The following is a 26,452-nucleotide window of genomic DNA, read 5'->3' as shown; positions in this document are numbered from 1 at the left end:
TGGCAAAGAAATGCACCGCTTCGGTTGAGGCTCTAAGGCACAAACTGGATTAAGAATGAATGAATGAATAAATGAATAAATAAATAAATAAATAAATAAATAAATAAATAAATAAATAAATAAATAAATAAATAAATAAATAAATAAATAAATAAATAAATAAATAAATAAATAAATAAATAAATAAATAAATAAATAAATAAATAAATAAATAAATAAATAAATAAATAAATAATGTGAAAAACATTTTTGTCAATTATTATTACATGAACATGTTAGATTATGCAGAGTGAAATATCACAAGCTTTTATTTTTGCAATGATGATTATGCTTTAGAGATAATGATTAACAAAAATAGTGTCTAAAAAAAAAAGGGATGCTCGAAGCCCAAATATCAGGTCTCTGAGAAGTATGTTCATTTCTTTGCACTTCGTCTGTACAATATATTGCATCAATGCGCTGCGGCATGGAGGCGATCAGCATGTGGCACTGCGTAGGTGTAATGGGAACCCAGGTTGCTTTAATAGCTGCTTTTAGGTCATCTGCAATGTCGGGTCTCATCTTTTTCTTGACAGTCTACCCTATACATTCTGTATGGCCTTTACTTTAGCTCAGCCACTCAAGCACACTAACACCCTGGTAATGACCACCTTCGGAAGGGTGTTCACATTCCTGCTGGAAAATAAAATCATACATCATCTCCATATAGGTTGTAAGCAGAGGCATGCAGTGCTGCAGAATTTCCTGAAAGATAGCTGCATTTATTCTGGACTTTAGAAAACACAATTGACTAACACCAGAGATCCTCGCTTGCTGGCTGTTGAGTGGTACTGCATGCAACCTATGAGGACGGCGGCAGTGTGTGTTTGAGTCTGTAGGTGGTTGGATCATATGGGACCACCTCCGTTGATCAAAGTTGTATCCAGAGATGTCTTGTTAGTTTTATAGCTCGCATACGGGCATAAACACATCTGTGATGTAGCGACAATGGCGTGCTGGCCCGCGTGGGACCACCACCGTCATTAAAAGCTGTAAACATAGATGGTGGCTTTACAGGAAAAAAAAAACATCATTTTTCTCAAAATAATGACATAGTTCTATGACTAAAACTAGCTTCAGCCAGTTTCTATCCAAAGCCTGCTAACAAACAGTGTTAAAGTGATGTCCCCCACCTCTTATTAATCATTTTGTTGTATGTTTAATACTTGTAAGAACTAAAGGGTAAAAAAAAAAGAACGAAAAACACACACACACACACACACACACACACATTAGTGTCGCTGGTGCAAACTTTGTCTTGCAGCCGGCTTGAGATATATTCAACAGACATGCAAAGTATTGATCTTATCTTGCCCTCTGCCATTAAATGAATAAAACCAGTATATCATCCTTCAAATCATTGTTATCTGAAAGGTTTATGTACCTGTTCCACGTGAAGAACCTTTGAGGCAGTGAATCGCCAACAATGCAATGAATTTACATATAGAATACAGCTGTAGAAACAGTTTGCAAGCAAACTCCTACACACTTTCTGTAGTCATGGCAGTTTTTCAACCCTGTGTCCGTACTTTGCCCACGGAGTACAAATGATTCATATTTCAAGATGATTCATATTGCAAGACTAACTAGCTCAACGGTAAGCCATTGTTGCAAATCCTATAATTTGTTTGTCTTGGAGAAACTGAATCACAGCTCAGTGTGGGGGCCTTCGTTTAGAAGGCGTGAATGAAATATGCAAGCAAATGTTGCAGCTCATCATGCGCTCAGAAACAGTATTTGGAAATTTATAGCAGCCTGCTGGTCAAGAATTTTGCTTTACGTTTCAGGTTGCTTTCATGAGAAATTGCTCAGCAAGGATAAAGAGCTTGAGTTAAAAAACCCATGTCTGGTAAAAAGATAAAAAATAAAAAAATAAATAAAAATGAATGGACACAGGACTGCTATTCACTTTGCCTCTCACCCTGTGCAACAAGGCCACACGCAGTTTCATTACTGCTTGGATTTCATAATCCCAGAGTTTGAAAAAAAAAAATTAAATTTCACTTCAGATGAGGTCGCTGCTGCGTCTCAATTGTGACTGCAATTCCTCGGGCCAGTTTGAACGCAAAAGCGCATTTACATTGACAGCGCCATGCGCCATCTTGGCTATATGGTAGCGAGTAGGAAAATGTTATCACAAGGAGTAGCACTTTTGGATCCGATAAATCATTTTTCCTTCATCCTTTTGCAACTGGAGATTTTTGTATCTCCAAGCATACCTTCCAGCCTCAACAATCATGTCCCTCAGGGTTGTGTAATGGAGTTAATGCTGGTTCCTCGATGGACTGAAATCCCTCAACCGTGTGATTGCCATTGGTTATGATTTCTATGCTCAACATTAACTCCCCTTCACTCCCAATTAAAGACGAAACGGTATGAAAATTCCACCTCATGATTATAATGTCCAGAAATACTACGGTTATCAGGAGCACCTAAAACATTGCAACAAGTGTGACTTTAAATACAAAACGATATCATCAGCAAGCAACCAAACTTTTTGTACTTGTAATTCATTATGAGTTGAAACTGTTAACAGCAGCAAGAAAGCTATATTATCAATCAAGCAAGACCATGAAAAAAAATGTGATGAGGATTTATGCAAAACAATGCAAGCAAGCTTTATGTTTGAAGAATTTGGATTTGATGTATTGCACTGAAAAAAACATTCTCGGCACAAAGGGTAAACTGCTTGTATTTAAATTTCCAATTCGATCACATTGCTGTGTTTGTGCCTGCTTGTGGTTGTATTTGTCGGTGGGCAAAATCTCGGGCATTGCACCTGCTTCTGATTACTCTCCGCTGGCTATTTACGTGCAGCTGAAGCCGCAGAAAGGCGCCGGATCAATTTCATTGTCTAGCACTACCCTCCCAATGTTTTTCCTCTGTGTGTCCTAGGCTAGAATTAGTTCCATTAGTTTCCTAATTCTGCACATTGTGTTAAAACTCTTGTATAAAAATACCACTCTGATTTTCCTGATCTTTAATGTTATCAACCGTGGCTTTTCCTCTTAGTTTTTTATTCTCTTTGTTATTTATTAGCATTGAGCTTTTGTCTTGTTTTAATTGAATACATTTTTTTTAGTTCCTGACTTTTTGCATTCGTCCTTACTTTTATACATTTTGTTAAATGAATCTTCAGAACAAATCACCTTTACAGTGCGTATCTGTGACGTCAGTATTTGCTTTTCTTGTCTTCCCGAAAACTGCCGTCTCTCTCAGTTTATTATCATATATGGAAGAATGTACAACTGGCCTCAATATTGCTGCAAATGACATCGTCCGAAAAGAAGCAGGTACATTTCATAATGAAGGTTAAACATCACAACACTGCCATTGCTGGAAAAAGTCAGCGTCCCCTCGAAGTAAGACGATAGTGTCCTCCAGGAATACTGTGGCACACTTTAATGTATTCAAATACTTTCTGGGCTTTGTCAATGGCGAGGAAAGTGGAGAACCGTCAAGGACATGATCAATCATGAAATGATCTGCCTGCGCTTCTTTGTCATTTTTTTAAAGCCCCGCATATTTCTACTAGATGCATATACTCTATGAACCTGTCACATATTAATTCCATTCAATTAGTCCAGAAAAATGGCGACTAAAAATAAGTCATGACTTTTGACGACAACAACTCCGGAAGAGCGAGAGGGAGGAAATGAAAAGGACGAGGTGCCATGGAGGTCTTTTTGTCAAATCATGGCAATTACTGCGGCGGAACGGACATGAACCCACTGCATGAGCATTTATTCGCATTCATATTAAATGAGCCAGCAAATATTTAATCATAGAGGATTTAGGGGAGCTCACGTCAAAGTTCATCTTTGGTGAGCGGGCTGACAGCCAACTCAGCTCAGCTCTCGCTGCAGGCAAATGGTTCCACGAGTCAAGCCATAAACATTATTCGTATCCGTCTCGGGACTCATTGTTGAATAGAGAGTTGAGTTGTGCAAGACAGCTCAACAGATCAACACCTCATCTGGTGTTCGCGGGAACACAATATCACTTGCGTGAGTGACGGCATCTCGATGAAAATGTGATCAAAATGTACATTTGCGTCTTGCAAGTTGGACAACTCAGCATCTAACACAGACAGGCCAGAGATTAACAGGGTGAAAATAAAAAATATATATAATATTGCATGAAAATATTGTACAATGAATATGTGATATGTAAGACAATAGCCTCTGATGAACATTTTCATTTGCCCTGGAAAATTCTTTTCATTTTAAAATAAAGATCGCTTGCTGACTATAACTAGCCAGCAAGATAAGTATCTACAGATCTTGTCAAATTCCCTACTATTCTTTCTTTTTTTTTTGCTGCCAAAATGGAATTCTTCCCTCAAACCCCCCTTGAGCAAACATCACGTCAGCAGATTTTCCCTATTCTAAAATATTTTATATTTGGTTGAAGTTGCAAGATCTCTTGAGAGCATCTACACTCCCCTTCTACATTTTATTTACAGTGAGGACAATTTCATAAATCTTGCTGTAGACTAAGAAACTTTGAGGTTAATATAAAAAGATGAGAATGCCACAGGAGATTCTTTCAATTTTTATTGCCCTGATATAGCTACATATCTGCATCAGATGATATACAATTGAAGCACCTCATTTTACGTAAGCTCATGTATTGGAACAGATAGTCTGGCCTTGCTTTCTGCTTGCTAATGAGAGGTTTTCATTTTTGGAACATTACTGCTTTTGCCTATTTTCACTCTCTGGAAATTGTTTGTGAGGATTGTTGTAGGAGTCTTACTTTAGAGCAAAATGTTTCTGTCGTTAGCTATTGTCATCTATTTGACATCTGTTACTTAGTACATCAGTATTTTATTTTCTTCTTCAGAGCAGATTTTTGGCCTATGGCTTGAATTGATAGTCCACCTTTACTCATCTTCTCAATTTCTTTAGGTTGCCGTATTTTCCGGACTATAAGGCGCACCGGACTACAAGGCGCACCTTCAATGAATGGCCCATTTTAAAACTTTGTCCTTGTATAAGGCGCACCGGACTATAAGGCACACCATTAATGCATCATGTCAGATCTTTTCTCCAAATCAAATCATTCTCCATTTTATCTTTTTTATTTCAAATTCAGATGCATCAAATGACTTTATAATCACAAAATAATGATCCATAGTCTTTTTGATTCATGATTCATAGTCTTCAGCGGGCCACTTACGATTGATTTCATGACACAATGCTTTGGGCCAGTTTAAATTTAGGAATTTGGTCCATATATAAGGCGCACCGGACTATAAGGCGAACTGTCGGCTTTTGAGAAAATTTTAGGATTTTAGGTGCGCCTTATAGTCCGGAAAATACGGTATATTATATTGAAGTAACGTAATGAGCAGTTTGCATACTATGTTCCTCTTCTTTTCAATTCATCAGCGGGTTCACACGCAGTTACGCAGCTATGATGAGAATCTTTTGAGGTGAGAGATATCAGCGAGACAGGCTGCAACACATAGGCGGGTGATGAATGACTGTGGCATATAGTGTGTCTTCAGCGCCCCAGCAGTAGAAGAGTTAAAAGTGCAGCTTCCACAGTCTTGACCCTTTTCCTTACCCTTGGGAGTGTCTTTCCATTCCGAGCCAATGTTTGGCTATCCAATGCACATAAGCATGTTTTATCAAATCAAATATCAATGAAGATCACATTCCTACTTCAAAGACGTGTGTGGCGTTTATGTTCACATTCAAATGCAGAAAATGGATTCATCATCAAAAGCACCACACAATGATTTAATTGAGCTCATTTTGTATTATTTGTCCCGTGAGCTTGTAACACTAACTTGGCATTACAGCCGAGCCATCTAAATCGGAACTGTGGTTCCGGTAAGACAAAACACTTTGCGTTCCAAACAAGAGGCAGCCGTTGCAAATGTCAAAATAAAACGTGAGCAAACAGCTGGATGCCAAGCGTGTGCTCAAGTGTCTCACTGAGCGCAGATGGTTGCTCGACGGAGTGCCTGACCCCTGATACGGGAAGTGGGAACATGGCTGCTTCCCACAACAACACGATCGCAATGCCAATGTGTCTTTCTGGGAAATATCACCAAGTTACAGTTATTGAGCTCCACTTTTGGCTCCCCTCGTTCGTGCAAGCCACTTTAATTAAACAAATGGTTGATCTCAGTGTGTGCCTCCATTAGGGTTTGGCTTGATGCCTGATATGCTTAATTGTTGGTGGCTACTCAAAAGGAAACACATCAGTCAATGTTTTTCAAGAATTTCGATATGGTGACACATTGTAAAAAGCTTTTTTTCAAGCTTTGATGTGCTTTTGCGCTTCTTCATTAAATGTGACTCGCAAACCGAAGATTAAGGAAACGTTTGCCGCATGCACCTCCACTCCAGAGTCTGTCATGGTAATTGTTATTCAACAGTAGAATATCGCTTTCATCTTCTCTACCAAACACATAAATAGTTCTGTTTGTCACATTACCGCCAACTGAATGACTTGATTGCTGAGAGCTAAATGGGGCAATATTTGAAGTGTGCCATTTTCCATTTTTGATTTATTTCAGATTAAAGATCCACCACGCTCCACGAGTGCGTGTGTGTGTTCAATGTACACAACTGTGCAAGTACGATAAAAATCCCATCGAGGGTTGTGATTGTAACATTATCTGAACTACCTGATTCTGACAGTTGTGCTCCCGAAAGCAAAGAAAAGAAAATAGCCCAATCTGTGAGTAAAACATCACATATTTACACGTTTTCACAAAGGACTCAACAATCGAGCTGAATGCCAACATCACAAACCACAGAGATGTTTCGTCCCAGGAGTTTCTGACATAGTTTGCGCTCCAAAACCTGAGATCAAAACTCCTAAAAATATTCTCATCACTTCTTCAGCAACTGTAGAGCCAATCCTGTAGAGGCTGCTTAAAATGGGCGTGCTCACACTGATACTGACAAAATAAACAAGCACAATGAAACATTTCTGCTGTCATGTGTCGATACACTCGACACCGCGGTGCTAAACTAAAAAGTGGCTCCACTCGTGTTTTATAGTAAGAGCCTGCAAGCAAAGTTGAGTCCTAAACATATGGTGGAAAAACAAAAGGCTTTTCTGTCCTGCTCTTTGACACTGTTGCCAGTCGGGCAGTTTACGGTAATAATGCAACAGATGAACAATTCTCGTAACTGTTTTCTTTTGCAACGTTTTGGAAACCACACACAAATTCTTATCGAAATTCTCTCGTGGTCCTACAATGATTCCAGTGTTGAATCCACAAAGCCTTAGGGTCATTCAAATATTCGTACATTTTTGCAATGCAGAGGATGAACAAATCACAGAAAGACAATTTAAACTCAGTCTAGCAAGCTCAGAAATTAAACCCGGTATGGCACGAAGAAGAGCTCATTGTAATCCTGATAATACTCAATGGTCCATTAAGATCGGTGGTGACCTTTTACACTGAAAGAGGTACTAAGTTAAAGGCTCTAAAAATAATCTAATCCCCCTCTTTGACCGCTGCACAGAAGCATTAAGCTACCGCTTTGTAACAGAGTGATTGACGGTCAGGATGCCTCTCCATTAAACAGTAATTTGTAACCGACATGGACAATATAATAGCTTCTTTGTGCCTGCAGGCGCAAAGTTCAATCGGGCCACGGAAAAAAAAAAAAAAAAAAAAAGGCAAGGCAAGGCAAAAAAGTAGAAGTTATCAGTTCCCGAAAAATAGCATCAGCATCCTTGCTAATGACACACAAAGCGGCAAGAGAAAGTTAAAATAGTCTCTTCCAGGATTTCATGCCCCTTGAGTGACTGCCACACCTCCCTGCCCTCGATCCACATCGATGCCCATTTGACAAACAATCACTTGAATCGAGCCTCTTAAACGGCTTTATAAAAGAAGCAATTATTCTGCAGCCGAGGCACCATCAGTAGGAGATCAAATGATGTCTTCCGCTATTCACCATGAACAAAGCTCCTCATTCATGGCCAAACAGAATATTAGCAGTTTTATCCAAAGAGACCTTTCGCCCCCTCTCCTCTCCCACCTGAACTAAGCGCACTGGATCTGGGCATTAATTAAAAGCAAATTCTCCCAGCTCAGTTATGCTGCAAATGGCAGGCCTCTCTGCTCGAGTGGATTTAAGAGGGGATTGCAAAGGGTCTCAGCAAATGTTTGTTTGGTCAGGCTGACAAGGAAAGAGTTGGAAAAAGGAAATGCCTCTGCATGGAACTTTCTGGAGGTACCTTTCAACTATGTATTCTGAGGTTAAAACGTTCATTACAGACAAATTCGACCAGCGAATAGATCATGAATAATACGTTCCATGTTGTGGTAAAGATTTGCAGACAACATTGTCTCAGTATGGGTAGTTTATGCACACAAAAAAAGGGCGACCTTACTGAAACAGATGTGAAAACAACATGAAGGCTTGAGAAGAGTTGTTGAAAAATTCCTTGGCAAAAATAGACAATTACATACTTTTCAACTTCTCTGCTCATCTTTGAATGCAGCTCGTGCTCCGGATCTGTTTGAACAACCATCCCACTCACTGACAAACAAGAACTATTGCAAGTTTGCTGGCGCACAAAGCCAAGCCTTGTAGACCGGCTTATGTCATCATTTGCACAAGTACGTTTTTTTTTTTAAAGCAAAAACGGACATTCTCGAAAATTTAGAAGCCTTTTGGAAGCTCAGTTTTTGTCTGAAAGAGAGCGAGAGAGAGAGAGCAAATGAGAGAGAGAGAGAGAGAGAGAGAGAGAGAGAGAGAGAGAGAGAGACAGAGACAGAGACAGAGAGACAGAGAGACAGAGAGACAGAGAGACAGAGGGACAGAGAGAGACAGAGAGAGACAGAGAGAGACAGAGAGAGACAGACAACATTTTCACAAATGTCACCGTGTATTGTGTGCTCATCTCACTACCAACAAGGACAAGTGTAGCAATGTATAAAGATTTCTTAGAATCCTTCTGTCCACTTGAGGAGCGACCAACAAACATTTCTGGTAAGAATCATAACTGAAAGGATCTTCACTAAGAACAGAAACAGCTTACTATACTCGAGTAGCCTCAGTGTTGCAGCAGAAAGAATTCTCAGAGGGAGATGTATCACATGACCACCACCCCCCTCTTCTCAGTTTGACCAATGCGAGAAGGGAAAAAACAGCCCCATGCTCCTTGGTGCAAGCGGACAGAAAGAAGGCCCTCTACTGTAAAACGGCTCCAGCTCCTAGGTGATCGAGCACCCACTCGGCTTGAGAGTGTTTAAGGAGATGGCCGAATCTTCGAGCATCTCTGACGTGCAACTCAGCCCTTTACTTTCATTTAGACCAGGGGTGGGCAAACTACGGCCCGCGGGCCACATCCGGCCCACGGGACCGTTTAATCCGGCCCGCCAACCCTGAATAAATTGTATTATTAAAACGTTTTTTTGGTCATATTGACTGCAATGATTGCGTTTCCCCAGTAGATGGGGAAGCGCTCGCCTGCGCATTTACTACCGGAAGCCGTGTCGGAAAGCTCGGTGCACACTCACAAGTGCGTGTACGTACTCAGTAGTACGGACATGGCGCACTCGCGCTCTATTTGTATCAGCCCCGAATTTAGAGCGTGAGCTGTGACGACGGCGTTCTTGCAATTCGCGCGCTGAGCTTTCAGATACCGTTTTACGCTAAAGCCACCCACAAACCTTCCCCTGGAATCCTTCCGTTAAAATGAGTGGCCAGAAGAAAAGAAGTGAGTGCCGAATGTTAAAAAAAGAGTGACCAATTTGGCTCGACGTTCGCGACGTCCTCACCTCTGTTACCAGGTGTTTGCGAGTTAAAACTCTGCTCTGATTTTCAGATACCCCTCACCGTGTTGCTGTTTTGATTACTTTATTTGGATGTATGCTTTCACCGATTCTTCAAGATGATATATTTGGTCAGAATGTTTGCCGTTTGATGTGATCTCATAAGATAAACATCTTTCATTAATCCAGTGCTTCTCAATTATTTCCTGTGACGCCCCCCCCTAGGAAGAAGAAAACATTTTGCGCCCCCCCATGTTATTAACATTAAAGGAAAAAAAAAAAGAAAGATCAACTTACAATAAAGAATAACTTTATTAATAACAGTGTTTTTTAGTCTGTAACAGAACAGATTCAAAGTGCTGCTGTAGAGCAAATACTCTTCCAGTGATACCGCCACCCCCACCTACTGCAGTGGATGTGTAATTACCCTTTAATCCAGTGCTTCTCAATTATTTTCTGTTACGCCCCCCCCTAGCAAGAAGAAAACTATTCGCGCCCCCCCTTCCCCACCGTGACTATCCTAACTTGTCTTGTAAGTCGTAAAATGTTGCACTGTCGCAAACGTCACAGTAGTAACAATGAGAGCGCCACTGCCCCCTGCTGTGAAGATTCGCAATTACACTTTATTCTAGTACTGCCAAAAAAAAAGCCTGTTCCCCAGGGTCACACGCGCCCCCCCAGGAATAGCACCGCGCCCCCGGGGGGCGCGCCCCACTATTTGAGAAGCACTGCTTTAATCTAATACAGCCAAAAGAAAAACATGTTCCCGCGCCCCCCTTGGTATTGCACTACGCCCCCCCCAGGGGGGCCCGCCCCACTATTTGAGAAGCACTGCATTAATCTGACCTGCAGGCATTGAAGTGATGGAGATTGTTATTCATAATAACAGTGTCGTATTTTATGAGAATCACTGATAGCAGTTTTTTAGTGAATTTTTTTTTTTTTTAATGCTGTTAATAAATGCATTTGTTTTCGAAAAACTTGTTTGGAATATCCATACATTACTACCTACTAAAGGCCAAGATCTTTTATGCAATGACCTTTACAGGTCGCTTATATGACTTCACACAACGCCTACGTCCATCTGCTCCTGGTCCGGCCCTCCGGTCCAAATTTAGAACCCAGTTCGGCCCGCGAGTCAAAAAGTTTGCCCACCCCTGATTTAGACGGTCCATACTTGAAAAGGAATGAAAGGAAGATTGCGCATAAGTCTTAAAAAGCTCCCACCATTTGGGGTAGATGAGCGGGAGGTAAAGTGCCGCGCAAGCACTGGAGAGAGCCGCGGTGAAATGAAAAGGTGCCAAGATGAGGCTCGTTGCATTAGAAGTGATCAGTATTGACTAAACCTCACTTGCCGCTTGCAGGGGACATTTCTGTTTCATAACCACCGCTGTGAGTGCAGAACCTCCTCTTAAACAGCTGAATCAATTTCCAACGAGATAAAAAAAAAAAAAAAAGTAATTGCAAATGGTCTTTTTGCTTTGTTGGGCGAGTGCGGTTTGATAACCACTTAGTTGTTGAGGGTTTTGACCAGCGGGCATCATTTGCGAATCAGATAAGCCCAGATCAATAAAGACGAGGATTCAAGTCGTTAATAAAGACGATGTCTCGGGTAAAGGGGGGGGGGGGAATCCTAATCCTAAACACTACATGCTAGGATCACTTCAGACAATACAGGATCATTAAACAGCAAGCTGCTGTCTCTGCATGGAGCACACTTAACAGTTGGCTTTAATTAAACAGTCGAGTAGTCTTTATTTTCTAGGAAATAACAATTTTGTCGAGGACCTGTTGCACGTTGCACTCTTCGCTGACTCTTTGTTTACATTCCTTGTCTGTGATTATCTCAAATGAATGGTGTGAGCGAGGCAGAGAAAAAAAGCCTGAAAACAGAATAATGAAAATTTAAACACTTTTAACACTTGCATAAGTGCATTAGCCTGCAGTGCTTCTTGTTGTTTGTTTTAGTAACATTTGCAGATTGCAACAAAACAGCGCTTTAAACAGGGGTGTCCAATCCAGGTCTATAAAGTAGAAACCCTGCCGCAATTTGGCTTTAGCCAAAGGTGCTACTAATCGACTGGTAGGTAAACGAGCCGTGGAGCTAATTAGAAATACCCATGGCTAAATCTAAACTGTGGCAGGTTTTATACTTTCTGGACCAGGATTTGACTCTGTATTAAAACTGCATCCAAAACTAAAAGATGTTGGACAGAAGTAAAAGTTGAGCAGCATAATAAAACCAATAGCAAAGTCGATGATATTATTTCATTTTAATAAGCAGAAAGAAAGCCTGGCGTGAAAGCTGCCAGCTCGTCTGTCACTCAGCGCCGTGCTCAAACCAGCGCGCTGTTTGGGATGCTCACTGTGCTCGATGACGCAGGGAACAGTGCAGTGGTCCGAATGCATTTGTTTGAGGAACGTCTATGTGTGTGCATGCGTGTGTGCCTGTGTGTGTGCATGCGTTGTTCATATGGCGCGCAGAATGTGTACCGAAGCATGCGGCCTCATCAGCCTCACGCTAATCTGCTCATGAAGGTCGAGCAGCACCAGAGGCCAGTTGTCAACAAATCTTTTCCAATTAAAAATAATCATCATTAGAAGCCCCCGCTGCATGTTTATCCTATTTTTAGTCAACTGTTGATGTGCTTCAGAAGTTGCCGTTGTCATTCACTGCAGCACCATCATCTCGATAGGAAATGACAAAATCACCGGCACCGCTCGACTCGACGTGGAACAGAAATGTATTCAAGGTGGACTTGTGCCTCGGCCTATTTTCAAGCCGTTCATTCATTTCCTGCCTTTTTTCCTTATCGAAAAATGGGCAAGTGGAAGAACCTTTTTGGGTGCAGTTGGATGTAGGATCTGACCTCAAAGTGTAAAAGGTTACCACATGCAGCTGAAGAGTGAAGGGAAATTGAGAAAGGGTCACTTCTGCAATGATGGGAAGCGCTCGGTGACAGAGGTGCATGCGATGAAATGTGCCTTTGTGTGATGTCGAGGTAAAATGGGCAAAGCATCTGGGGATTTGGGCTCTCTGACAGCTGCCTACTTTGAGCTGGCAGGAAGAAGGAGCAAGCCTCGGTGCCGCAGCCCCTGCTATGATGAATAAAATATGACGAGCACACGCGGTGGCGGCTCACCGTTGCTCTGATGCAACACGGAACAACATCTCAAAAGCAAACAAAAAAAAAAGACGCGCGAGTGCGTTTGCGAGATAGGGAAGCTGTTCAAGATTGATCGTAAGGATGAAGATGATGGTGACAACAGCGTGAAAACTTGACTTTTTAAAAGGGAGACATCCAAGAAAACGCTTCTCTGTTGATTTTTCCCACTGTGCAATTTTGTTAGAGGAATGGGCGATTGTTGAATCTTTTTAAATACTGTTTTGGGGTTTTTTTTTCCCAAAAAACATTTATAAAGGAGAAGATAAAAGCTCTGAAAATAGAAAGTGACTTGCTCCTGCCAATTCTCCAGTCCTCAAGACATGAAGGTGTTCTTTCTTCCAAGCCAGCAAGACCCGTCGATTTATTAGCTACCAGAAGCTTGCAGCTGGAAAACACATCTACATGTAAAAAACATCAGAACGCAGCTACACAGTGACACAGTGACCATGACCTCGAGTAACTGATCAAAAAATATTGCAATACATGACAGAAGAACATGAAACGGTCTATACCACAGGTGTCAAACTCAAGTCCCGGGGTCCAGATACGGCCCGCCACATCATTTTATGTGGCCCGCAAAGATAAATTGTGCATCAAATGTGTGTGTCATTGCTAGAATTGCAAATTGTCTTCACTTTTAATAATATCTTCTTTTTTTAAAAACATTTGACCAGTTCTTACTTGTCTGATTTGAAAACGAGTTATTTGTCAGTTTGTTTTGTAGCTTTTACTGGATATAACATGAGGTGCTCATACATTTATTTGGATTGACGGTCATAATGGCCCTCCGAAAGAAGCTATGACTACATTGCGGCCCGCGAAAAAAAAGAGTTTGTCGATACCAATCCATCACGTAGATTCAAGATTCAAGAGTTTTTATTCGCCATGTTTTAGCGTGCCAAACAAGGAATTTGACTTCGGTAAATCACAGCCTCTGTTCAACATTTATATTTCCAAGGTAACCAAGACATTGTCATTATCTGACAATTAGGGAAATTAAACTGGTCAGAACATACATAAGTTACATGTTCACATCCAATACAAAACTGAAGAATTCTGACCAAGAGTAGAAGGGAGGAAAAAAATCCAGAGCCATCACTTGTATAAAATGTTTTACGTATAACCGTTTTAAAAGTACTCATTGTGGTAAGAGCTGTCACACAGTAAGAAATTGCAAGCTGCACTGACATGCTGTGATCTTGGTCACAAATCGATTTGTAGCGCTCTGAATCCGCAAAGGGTGAATTGAGGCTGCTTGACTTCTCCTGGTTGTTGAAGACGTTTCACCTTTTCATCTAAACACTTTTTAGGGGAGGAGTTTTCTCAGTGGGTGTGTCCCCAGGGCGAGGTCAACAATAGTGCATTGTTGTTGTTGCTGCAGCCTTTAAGAATAAAGAAGCAGGAATCCAGTTGCCTTAAATCAACCTTGGGGGATTACTATGACCTGGATGTCTGAGAATCTCTGAATCGTAATCGAATCCAATTATGAGGCGGCTACAGATTGCCAACACTGGGCGTGAGTGACGCTGTCATGGAGGTATTTACTTATCAGTATGCACCTTCCTGTCTGTGCCTGGATTTTTTATGATGTGGAGGTTTTCATGCAAGGATTTTCCACTGAAATGACTGGTGAGATGCCTGATAGTAATGATATTCAAATGATGAGGAAAACTTTTGTTGTTTGACGTATTTGAACGAAATATGTGTATGCCTGGTTAATGCTGTCACGATTACGGCGGTTTAATCCGGATGCTGAATTTGTGTCACTCCGCATGAAAAATCCCTTTTTACATTTCATATCACTCTCAAACGTCAAACTGTAATTTGTTACGCTTGTGACATCTTATTGGAAGAGCCAAACGAAAACAACACGCTGGAATTTATTCATCCCAACCTGAAAATTATTCTACGGCCAAAGCACTTCATATAGTGTATCGATTTTGTGGGTGACTCGCGTTTAAGCTATGGTTGAGGTCTGTGTTCTTGAGCGCCCTTGTTATCTGTGAAGGGCAGACTGGATTTTTCTGCCGCTGAGTTCACTAGATAAAAATAACACCTAACATACAGAAACAAAAAGCAGGGGGAACATAAAGAAGTTCCACTAATCGAGAAATGACATTTGAAAAAAAGAAAAAAGCGCCAGCAGAATTCCATGATGGTGTTAATGGGTCGGGAAAACAAGCGCAACTCCCACCTACCCAAGCGTTACATTAAGGTCCGCAAAGCCACATGAGACAAGGCAAACAGCAGTGAGCGTTTTAGCCTCGGTGTAACCGTGCAGCTCCGGCGGCTGACTGAGGAGAGGGTTGACTCGGGGGTCAGCGAAGTGATGAGCGCCGAGCTTGAGCTCAGCCATCGCCGCCAGCAACCTGGGGAAGACATCTGCTCGCTCACCCAGACAGCGGAGGCGATGAGAGCTGACAATGTGGCAATGTGCTCTTGGCTGACCAGGTGTGCTTCATTTACTGCATGTTCCAAACATCAGCACCAGCCCGAGCAGTTTAACTGACAGATGGAGAATGTTAAGGCGGCGGAGGAGCTCATGCGTGTGCTGTGCTTACAAGCAGATCCACAAAAGTAGCTGATAAAGGGATCGACTTTAGGCGCTCATCCTGCTTGATGCTGCCAGCGTACGAAATTATCAGAGCAACATGTATTGCTCGACCTAAAAGTAACAACCTCTTACTTTAAGCGCAGAAGAATAGACAAGCCTCTATTTCTGTTGAGAATCTTTGCAAATTAAATCCTAGGGGATGCAATAACTGGGCCTGGAGTCATCAACAGACTGCATTTTCATAACCACAACGCCGATGGTAACTAGGAACTGTGCTCTCACCCTATATGGATCACTACATTGGAAATTCCAAATGATCGCTTTTTACCATATTGTTTCAAGAAATAAACTCTATTTTAGTATTTTTCTGATCTTTGAGATGAAACTACTACAGGGATTTGGTGCCTTGCTCACCTATGCGGTACTCAAGTAGTAAACCAGTACTTCCCTATTGTGTATCCCCATATGGATTGTGAACCTGCCACCCTCCATTCCTCAAGCAACACACAAAATGAGCCACTGGCACCCATTACAATGATTTATAATGAACATTATAAAGCCGAAGCACTTGAATAGTTTGAGCAGAAGTGACACTTTTAAGTCAGCACACAACCCAGACACCACTCGTCAAAAACGTGGGAATGTGATCAATGGGCAAAAGCAGCAGGATTAACAACAGATAAACACACAGTGTTTGCAAATGTGCAAAACCCTCCACGGTAGGTCACCAATTGTTTTTTTTCCCAGGTGCCTGCCTTGTGCAAAGTCCTGCCTCCAGTCGGTCGATCCACGTCGTCATTTCTGTTGCACGAGTCACTCGGTTAATTGTTATCACTGTACAGTGTCGCTTTTTTCCATGCTTCATATAGTTAATGTCTGACTGAGGCCACTGAGATCAGACTGGGGTGTCCAGAGCTCCCAAGTATTTCAGTACCAGAGCCAGTACCGACGGGGATGAGTGAGCTTTGTGAAGATTGGGAGTCTGAAAAGACTGTCAAGTCCACGTGGGGAGATTGCAAACAATAGCATATTCATATTACGGTGGAGTGGTTGCCTTCATTTTTATTCTTCAGGTCTCCTTGAGCCAATTTAAGACAATGCTCGGATAGTCATTCAAGGTTTTATGAGGACACTTGACTGATTATTTCTATTTGTATTATTTCTCATGGGAAGAAATATCGCATGACCTTAGCCACACATTTGACTTTTGTTATCTTTTGATTTGAATTACTTTGGATTTGATGAAACAGCCAGAGCAGACTTTTTCTTATTGTCAGTACTGATTTGATAAGAGAAATTGTGTGCATCTCCAAGTGAGGCATGCGGGGTCCATTTCGGCCCACCTTAAGTTACCAAACATAGTTCCTCAAAGGGCAGAAATGAGCGAGGACAACCATAATCTCATTTTCTACTTTGAGGGTGTGGGGGGTTACAGATACACATCTTGATTTAGCCAACTTGTCCATTTCACGGCAACCTGACAAATTTCTCCAGCTAGTGTGACAGCCCAATTAGGGCCCAGAAGACTGAAAGGAGATCTGAAGCTGCAACTGACAGACGCAGAGGTGGGTGGGTAGTGGCAGACCATTGGATGAGGGGGGGGGCTGTTTGGCTGATTTGCGCCGTCTGATTCTTTGTCACACTGGGGCTCCTTCTGCTGTACTGTTAAGACAGCCCCTGTCAACATCTCCTGCCATCCTCTTTAGAGCAAAAAACATGTCTTTTTTCTCACGCTGCTGTCCAAATACGGATGGATGTGTTTTTATAGATCAACGGAAGCCGCCCGGAGCAAGCGGTGGTCTCGAAGCGGAGGGAGCACCGCTTGGCTCCTCCTCGATATGGACGCTCTCGTATCCACTCTAAAATTCTCTGGAAATCAGTTTCGATTTCATTGGCCTGACATTTGGTTCAGTGGCGGCCCAGAGATCAGAATTTACATCTCATGTGCATCAAGAAATGTATTCTTGAATGCTGAATTAGCAGCAGCAGCACTACTTCTCACCGAATTAATCTAAGAACTGAATGTGCACCTCATTCGAAACAGGTTAGGTATCTAAACCCAAATACTTACCTGTTCCAAATCGGTGCACTTTTTCTTCAATCACATAAGATGAGAAATGCGACAATGGTCCTATCACAACATCACCTCATAAGGAGTAAGTAATAAGCTCTACTGTTAGCCATGTGCTGCTCACAGCCCCCAAGCGGCATATTTACATGATGTCAAGGGAGCGCGAGCAAATGTGATGTATTATATATGCGTCTTAATTCTCTCTCTTTCTTTTTTTTTCTTCAGCATGTCAACTTTGTAACAGCGGGGTGCTGTAATTTCTAGTGTTACACGTTTGGCCAATATTTTTGAAAGAAAGCCCATTAGTCAAAGACAAATGAGTCTTGGCAAGATTTGATGGCCCCAGTTCCTAACAGGGGAGTCACTTAACCAAATCTTTATTAGAGGAATTTGCCGTTGCCAGAATGGAGCAGCAGGTACACAGAAGAGAGCCCAGCTGTTTCACACCGACAAAGGCCTTTTTTGTGAGGCAGGGATCCTATTGAAGAAAGGACAAGGGAGTGTGCTTCTCGAGGTGAGCAATTACAGTGTGATGTGCTAATCTGAGCAACTGGCATCGTCTCAAGGTCATCTGCTCAACACGGCGGCTGTGTCACTTTACATGCACTGGTTGCCCACTTTTCTTTGGCACCTTTTTCCATTTGCTCAATTACTATCACACCTCCTCCTGTCACCTTGTTCTTGCACAAATAAACAGATTTGGCTCTACTGGACCACCGCCTACTTGAATGAGAATGAAAATATGCCAGCGTTGATGACCCATCTGAGACTTTAAGTGCCCTTTTGTTGAACTTGGAAGAGCCATTTGAGTGTTTTTCCCCATTTAAGATTTTTTTTTTACACACAAAAATGATCAAATAGCAACACCAGTACAAACTTACAATCATTCTCTTTACAAATATGACAATGCTGTTTTAAATGTAGTCCATATTCAGTTAGTGATTTGGTTTAAGCAGATCAAGCATCACATTAGGGTATCTACAGATATCGTCTGTTTGCACATTTGTTATTGCATCATATCACAGTTGTTTGTCAACATTTCTAGACGGCAATTCATTTACCAATGTGCTTATTATTGCGGCTGTAGACTGCAACGATGTGTGACCACTCGCTAACATACGACTCAGAGGTGCCCTTATAGTATTTTGCTTCTCTTATTAAGCCACATACGGTAACTAAAATAAGAAGATGAGAAAAACAGTTGTAAGTATGATGCAATGTATGCTAGTTCGACACCTCCACAGTCAGGCGCGTTGTTAAAATGACTCATTTCCAAGAAAATAACTGTGAATAAAACGCGGAAGGCAAGGTCAATGAATTCACTTTTTTGGCATCTGACAGACAAAAGGCTATTATGTTGCACCCTTGGTGCAATATTTGTTTCCCTACATGTCTTGAAAAGGCTGTGTGCCAGACGATGAGCAGGATGTTGCTTCAGTCCCACGCGCGCACACGCAAGCACGCACGCACACGCACACACACACACACACACACACACACACACACGCACACGCACACGCACACGCACACACACACACACACACACACACACACACACACACACACACACACACAGAGTCCTCTACATTATCCTCTCTTCATATCAGACCTGACAGAATAAGACAACATCTGTACCCTCAGCAGGATGCAATTCTACGCCTGAAAGCTTCACCTGCAGTATCTATTTAGCTATTCAGTCATTATTGGTAACAAAATGTGAAATCTAACTACATACAAAATAAAACCCGGACGGCTGGATGAAATTTGATCCCTTTTTTTTTTGCTTCATCTAAAAGAATAGTGTTCAGGTAGTTTCAAGACTAGTAAACTTTACACGAGACATCTTGTAAACAAATAGAAATTTATTGCTAGGAAATAGTATTAATGAGTAACGATTTAAAGTCAATTATACTTCATAATTGTAGGGGAAGGCCAGAGGCAAAATCTATACTTCTATTTAAATAAAAAAAAACACCATTGGTTATTGGGACGGAAGTTTGACCGAGGGCTTGTTTACACGAGAACAATGCAGTAAAAACAAGAGTTTAGATTTTTTTTTTTTCTCCGTAAACGCAACAACATTTCTAAAACAATCCCCATTCACAAGGACACCGCAAAAACAGCCGGAGACTGTAATTTGAATACTGTGCCCATACCACATGCACACACACACACACACCAACTGCTTGTCCTCTCGTTCTCATCCAAGTGTATTTTTAATACTCTCCTTGGTATATATTTCATCTGAGTAAAAGGAGTAACAAGTGGGTAAATTCTATTTTCTTGCGAAGCAATCTTCTGCAAACAGCCCCAATCAAAGATTTCGTTCTTTGTTTTCACCATATTGTTTTAACAATGGAATGTGGGAATATTCCTGAATCTTTTCAGCTCCTCTTTTACTAGCAGTGTTGTATTGAGCAAAATAGTCTGAAGTTGTAATGGACGCCAAAGTGGCTGAAGCGCAATTTCCCATATACCGACACCAAGCACTGATACCGCTAGTAATTTTGATTCATAACATTTCCCGAAAATCAATGTCAAATAGTCTTTCAGAAAGACCTTTACAATCCAGTATAGTTATTTTCCTTTGAATTGCATGAAATTAATGGCAATCTAATTTCAAGTTTCTAATCTAAAAAATACCCACAATAGAGTCCGGATAATGTCAAATAAAACTAGTAATGGAATCAGTACCGATACCTGTTATCGGGACTCGATCAAGTGTTCAACAAAGATTAATTTGACATGTTTGACATATACATGCCAGGAGTTATTATCTTGCCCCAAAACACTTGGCATTTCCCTACCACCTGTGAAGGCAGTGATTATCTGGGGGTGTTTTCTGTAACCAAAAAAAAAAAAACTGAAGAGGAAAAAAAAAAAAAAAAGAAAGACAAAGAAGAAGAAAAGGTCTAGTGTTGTGAATAATCCTTCCATAAGCTGAAAATCTGTCTGAGATGTGCATGCAGCAAGGCTGACCCTCTCCTTGGATCTGTGAAGCGATAACTGTGTTTGAAAGATTATCCTCTTTTCAGAGAGAGCCGGTGCCTTTTTGAGGAAAACAAGCTACAGTGAAATGCTTAATTCAGCTGACTAATGTGATATTTTGCTTTTTGCACGTCTGACATTATCAAGCGTCTGAGAGGTTCCATGCGTCACCGACTGTTAAAGCAGAGTATTTAATGCCAGGCTATTTCTGTACTGGTTCTAATGAGGATCTTGACATCCTTTTTCCTGATGCTGATATACAGGATCAGGAGCGAGCGCACTATCCGGCAGACACGCAACTCGAATGACACCTTTGTCATGTCACTTTAATGGCAGGGACTAGAAAGCAGAGTCTAATTCTTGTCAGCTCCTCCGGCCATCTTCAAAGCCCGCGGCCATTGGATATGATCCACAGCACGTCCCCAAGAGGTCGCCGAGAGGATGAAAAGATAAGCTCTGGAGGAATTCAAAGCCTTCACACTCTGCTGCCAGCCACCCCGTCACTACGCGAGACTTCAGGTTGGTGAGGAGTGTCTCGGCTTCTCCTCTGCAGCAGAAGCCAAACTCGATCCCCCGTCGAATTCAACACCAAATGTGCCGTATAATTGTTGAGGCCGAAGCTCTTTTTTCGTCGTGATAGCAAAGAGGGGAGCTCCTGGTGGTGCAAAATGCTCTGACTTTGACCATGATTATTCACAGCAGCAGTGGGAACAGCACGCTCTCATTCTTCAGCCCACAAATATGAATTGCTTAGAGTTGGCATATTTCTCTGACGCTTGTTCACCTCTGCCTCGGGGAGGACGGAGCCAGCAGGGTGACACAGACCCTGCCAGCAGTGCAATTCATGTGATTCTTTTTTTTTTTTTTTCACTCAAATGAGTGTCCGCACATTTGTGCACATTTGTGCACCTTAATAAGGCTATAATGGGATTCAAAGTTCCATTAGCGGGGTGTTACAGCACTGAGCAACAAGGAGGGGAGCTATAATTTCTGTGAAACAGTGACACTCCCGCTATTGATCAATTCGGCTCGGCCTGGACGTTGAAGTGATGAACCGAGCGCTGTGTCGCCACCGGTATAACTAGGGCTCTGTCGTGCTCTATGCTTCTTATTTACTGGCATCCCCAATGCTGAAAGAGCAGCAGCATGACCAATTAGTTGCCATTCATCAGTCCATTTCTTCGCTCCTGCAATCTTTCTTAAAGTCCCCCGTAAACCTCTTTCTTTGCGTTTTGCACAAAGCGCTGAGTGCAGAGTTCGATATGGTGATCTACAGTATAGCGAGGCCATTTGAAACAATGAACAAACGGGGTGGGAGAGGGGTGGGGGGGGGGGGGGGGCTACTGCTGAGTGTGCAGACATTCACTCATTAAAATCATTAACATGATTGTGTGTGGTGTTGCCGTACGCCAAGGTGGTTTTGAAGTCATGTCAATATGTCACTGTTAACATTACACAAATATTCAGATGATGACATAATAGGTGGTCAATAAAGAACAAAATATACATTCTGGAAAAGTTAGCATCAGGATGGGTTAAATAAAACGAATTAAGCCTTCATTCCCTTTGCATGTCAAGAGACATCTCACTTTGGAAATCTCATTCAAAGTTTGTATTCTTATTATTTTGGAGGATTTTTTTCTTGTCCAAGCCCAAACTTGTTTGAAACGGACTGCTGCAAAGAGGAAAGTGCGGTCTGATAATTCTGCATTTCAAATTGATGTCATGTCCTCTGCCAAAAAAGGACCATCTGGATTGTTATCAGCGCAAAGTTCAAAAGCCAGCATCTGTGATGATATGGGGGTGTGTTAGTTCTCATGGCATGGCATATCTGTGAAGGCGCCATTCATGCGGAAAGATTTTGGAGCAACATATGCTGCCATCCGAGGGACGTACTGCTTATTTCAGCGAAACAATCCCAAACAACATTCGGCAAATGTTACAACAGCGTTGCTTTGTAGTAAAAGAGGGCGAGTACTAAACTGGCCTGCCAGCATTCTCCCACTGTCACCCACTGAAAATATGCGTGGCACCATGAAATGCAAAATACGACACCAAAAACCCAAGAGTGAAATACTTGAGCTGTACAGCAAGCAGGAATCATAAAACTGGGGAAAAGTTTGACCTTTAAATATATTGTCTTTATAGTGAATTGAATACATCATTGTACACCGCTTTTATTTATGTAGTACATTGCTATTTATATCATCAATATATTAAAACTTTATACTGAAGACTCTATATTATACTGAACATGACCCTTTAAGGGGGATCTTAACATGGGATCACAGAAAGGCAGCCATGCAAGGAGAAACTCAGAGTAATGGAAAAAACCCAAACAGTGCTGCACCACCACTGCGAGGGGGTGCCTTGCTCAAGGGCACCTCAACAGTAGCCAGCAAAGTGACTGGCATCTCGCCAGTTGCTGTTTGTCACATTTTTGTCTGCAGTGGGACACAAACAAATTCAACTATACTGCTACTCAGTTTTTACTGATATTAGCTGAGATTTATGACATAAACAGTTTTTTTTTTTCATACCCCTGCTTGCAGTTTACTGCGGTTGAGAATTGCAATGCATCCTACTCAGAGGAATTTGATAGTTCATCATATTAACAGTGCGATAACTGGAGCGGAGCATAAGGAACACCTCCTAATATGATACAGAGTTGTTATATATTTATGGTCGCAGTCAAAATAATACATATATTATTAAATTAGTATCTTACTGATAGTGTCAATCAAAATATTTTGAACGGCTCTTGCAATGTTTCTCATTTGAATATCTCATGTTGGAGTCAATGAGCTGACCAAGTGGACACATACAGTACAAAGAAGGCTGATGTTCTATGTGATGACTAATCTTCTAAACTACAAAATGAATGAAAGGCGGAAATGTAGGTTTAGTTTAGGGTTGTGTTCTGCATCATAATTGCCACTGGTTAAAAATTAGCAGGGAGGTTCAGCTCCTTCACGCTTGGGAGTAAATGATTACGGTCCACTCTCCTGTGTGCATCTTAACCCAATGTTTCCCAACCTTTATGGAGGCAAGACACCCATTTACATTTGATAAATCTTACAGCACACCACCAGTCCACATGTCCCAATACTGAAATAATAATGATCTTGTTTTAATTTACCGTATTTTCCGCCCTATAAGGCGCACCTAAAAACCTAAAATTTTCTCAAAAACCAACAGTGCGCCTTATAGTCCGGTGCGCCTTATATATGGACCAAATTCCTAAATTTAAACTGGCCCAAAGCATTGTGTCATGAAATCAATCATAAGTGGCCCGCTGAAGACTATGAATCATGACTCAAAAAGACTTTGGATCATTATTTTATGATTATAAAGTAATTTGTTCCGTCTGAAGTTGAAATAAAAAAGATAAAATGGAGAATGATTTGATTTGGATTAAAAATCTGACATGATGCATTAATGGTGCGCCTTATAGTCCGGTGCGCCTTATATAAGGATAAAGTTTTAAAATGGGCCATTCACTGAAGGTGCGCCTTATAGTCCGGTGCGCCTTATAGGCCGGAAAATACGGTATTTAGATATCTTCATTCTCTATGTATGAATGACAACAGGTGGATACATGGCTTTGTTGTCTATCAGACGTCTAATGGAGGAGAATTTAATTTTTCTTAAATTTCATGCCTGTTGCTGGGATAGATAGATGACAAAAATGTAGGTGTGATTTATAAATAATGCACGTAGGATCAATTAAGTGAAGTTGGTTCTTTTTTTTCTTTTTTCTTTTTTTCTGGTCATGTCACAGCACACCAGTTGGGAATCACTGGATTAAGCTACTGGTGACATATGCGCCTTGTAAGGACGGATTCCCATAAACATCTGTCATTCAATGCACTAAAGTCAGTGGGAAATTCTACAGAAATAAAATACTCAAATAAATAAAAAGATGTGTGGAACAAGAATACATCATGCTTTTCTTTAACAAGTTGCAACGCACGGGCGCGTGCACGCAGACACAAAAACATCCAAAGTAAAATATACCCTTTCTGTCTGAGTTATAATGTTCTATTTACCAGCAATGATCTGAGGCATTTGCACACTTCTGTAACATCGTTAAAAGTGCGCACCGAAGTCAGCTACATACGATTTAGATTTAAGAAAGAAAAAAAAAAAAAGATCGGAAGATTTTACCTGAGTCGGGAACAGGCTTCAGAAGACTGGTTTGTTGTGGCAAGATCTCCACGTCAACTGGGGGAACTCAAGATGCCCTCTGGAAAGCAGGCAGCTCGCAACGTCTGTAGTTTCTCTCCCCAATCCCATCTGCTCCAACGCCGTCAGAGTGCTCTTCAATAATCTACAGCACCGCAGATGTGCCGCGACACGCTGCTTCCAGCACCCGGAAAGGGCGACACCAACTAATCTGGCCCCCACAGGCTCACCTGTCCGCTCCAGGCAGCCCACCCACCCTCCGCTTCCCCAACCCCTGTCATCTGTTCCGGCCGCAGCGTAGTTGCGACCCGGGCTGTGGGGATGAGCTTTTGAGCTTCAGTCGGCCGCCCGAGCTGAAGGACAGCGCTCGAACGCTGCGGAGAGGCAGCGCCGCACGGAGCGCTCCAAACGCGGACCAACAGCACTGCCTGGTGCACTTAAAGAGACACAACAGAACTGAGGGGCGCTAGTGCGCTCTTTGGCTCTTTTGGGACTGTCTTTCTGGGACATGTTTGGCAACGGCGCACACTCATTTGGTGGGGACCGGCCATGTGCAAATGACATCAATAAGGACAACTAGAGGGGTAGTGCTTTTCACCGGTGTTTGTTGCTGGAGTCTCCTAATACACGCCAGATATGACCAAAAAAAAAAAAAAGTAGTAGTTTGTAGTAGTGATTGAAAAACCTTTTCCATCAAGTACCATCTCAAAAAAGTGCATCATATTAGCCTAATGAGCAACATTGTTAAAATACAGTAGTGTAGCAGGCCCAAGTGTTCATCCAAGTGGCAGAGGTTATATTCTTAGATATTATTGAAAGAAACTTTGCAGTTTTAAAACCAAGATTTTACTTGGCACACAGAGGTCATGATTCTCACTGGCATGCACAAACGCCATTCTCAAACATGGCTATTCATGTTGGAGGGAGGGAGGGACAGTTGGGACGGACGGACCGACGGAAGGATGGATGAACGGGCGGACGGATGGACGGATGGATGGATCTGGATGGACGGCCGGATGGATAGATGGACGGATGGAAACTAAACAATTCAATGCAAATAGATTATTGTACTTGATTCTAAAAAAAATTAGGACACTCTAACATTAAGCATAGCTTCTTTTTTTTTTACTGCGCAAACAGAATTCACAGAATTCACCTATCTTGGAAAATAAACACACACGCTTAAAGTGACAAAAAAGTTCAAGTCTATTTATCACACTAGTAGTCTGTTGGTGTAGATGTGCACTTTTTTTATTTTCAGCACACACCGCATTTGAAGGTTCACAGCGGCTTATCTGTTACAAAATATGTTGTACACTTTCATGTTCAAGGTTATAGAGCAGCACAGGATTTGGTAAAATATCCAAAAATACACTGACAGATCAGTCTGTATAGAATGACTGGGTTTTGGTATCAAAGGTAACACGGGATCAAGACCAGCCGATGAAATGATTGCCGGAGAAATCAGTTTGCTTTGCAAATCGTACCAATGTGCCACTGAGCAAGGCAGAACCTGCTCCCCTTTGACATCATTCTTAAAATGTATTGCAATTATCTTACGCATGCACTTATGTAAAGTTCAAAAATTTTACAGTACATTTCAAATGCACTTGACTTACATACATAATACATAAAAAAGCCCACTTTAAGTATTTTTTTTTCCATTATTCTAAGTATTCATTTTCTTTTTG

At 41.6% G+C, this 26,452-nt stretch overlaps 1 protein-coding gene across 5 annotated transcripts in view; it reads right to left on the bottom strand.

Annotated features, from left to right (window-relative positions):
- Positions 1 to 25,203, bottom strand: part of wscd2 (WSC domain containing 2) — a 45,089-nt gene extending 19,886 nt beyond the window's left edge. For 3 of the 5 annotated variants that reach the window (XM_061278940.1, XM_061278944.1, XM_061278941.1), the window contains exon 1: positions 24,744 to 25,203. The gene's annotated coding sequence lies outside the window, so the exon portion shown is untranslated. Of the gene's footprint in view, positions 1 to 8,488; positions 8,538 to 9,060; positions 9,168 to 24,743 lie in introns of those variants that run through there. The other 2 variants (XM_061278943.1, XM_061278942.1) reach the window with 2 other exon arrangements.
- Positions 25,204 to 26,452: the final 1,249 nt, after the last annotated feature.

Source organism: Syngnathus typhle, linkage group LG5 (genome assembly GCF_033458585.1).
Source record: "Syngnathus typhle isolate RoL2023-S1 ecotype Sweden linkage group LG5, RoL_Styp_1.0, whole genome shotgun sequence".
In the NCBI taxonomy this organism is placed as follows: Eukaryota; Metazoa; Chordata; class Actinopteri; order Syngnathiformes; family Syngnathidae; genus Syngnathus; species Syngnathus typhle.
Note: the sequence above shows the minus strand (reverse complement) of the source record. Positions and strands in the feature narration are given on the sequence as shown.